Below are 329 nucleotides of genomic sequence, written 5' to 3'. Positions count from 1 at the left end.
GCACAATGTTCCAGACGCCGTTTGACACAAGAACATGTTGCATCATATAAGCCCACATAGGGTAGTTGTCCCCATCCAACCGAACACATCTGTGTTGTTTTTGTCAGCCATGGTAAATGCTTCACTTGATGTGAAAACTGCCCGAAAATAGGAGAAACGGAGCGAGAACAACACGTGCTATATAGCAAAAACCTTAGAAGACTATAAGGCACCTGTTATGCAAAAAACAGCACTGACAAAAATTCTGCACAAAACGAATAAATAGCCTGTGCAGTACTACCTGTAGTGGAAATGGAGGCCGAAATGAGCCCAAATCGAAAATCTGAGCA

Source organism: Adiantum capillus-veneris, chromosome 30 (assembly GCF_014529385.1).
Source record: "Adiantum capillus-veneris isolate H3 chromosome 30, ASM1452938v2, whole genome shotgun sequence".
Lineage (NCBI taxonomy): Eukaryota > Viridiplantae > Streptophyta > Polypodiopsida > Polypodiales > Pteridaceae > Adiantum > Adiantum capillus-veneris.
This window is presented reverse-complemented; position numbering follows the sequence as displayed.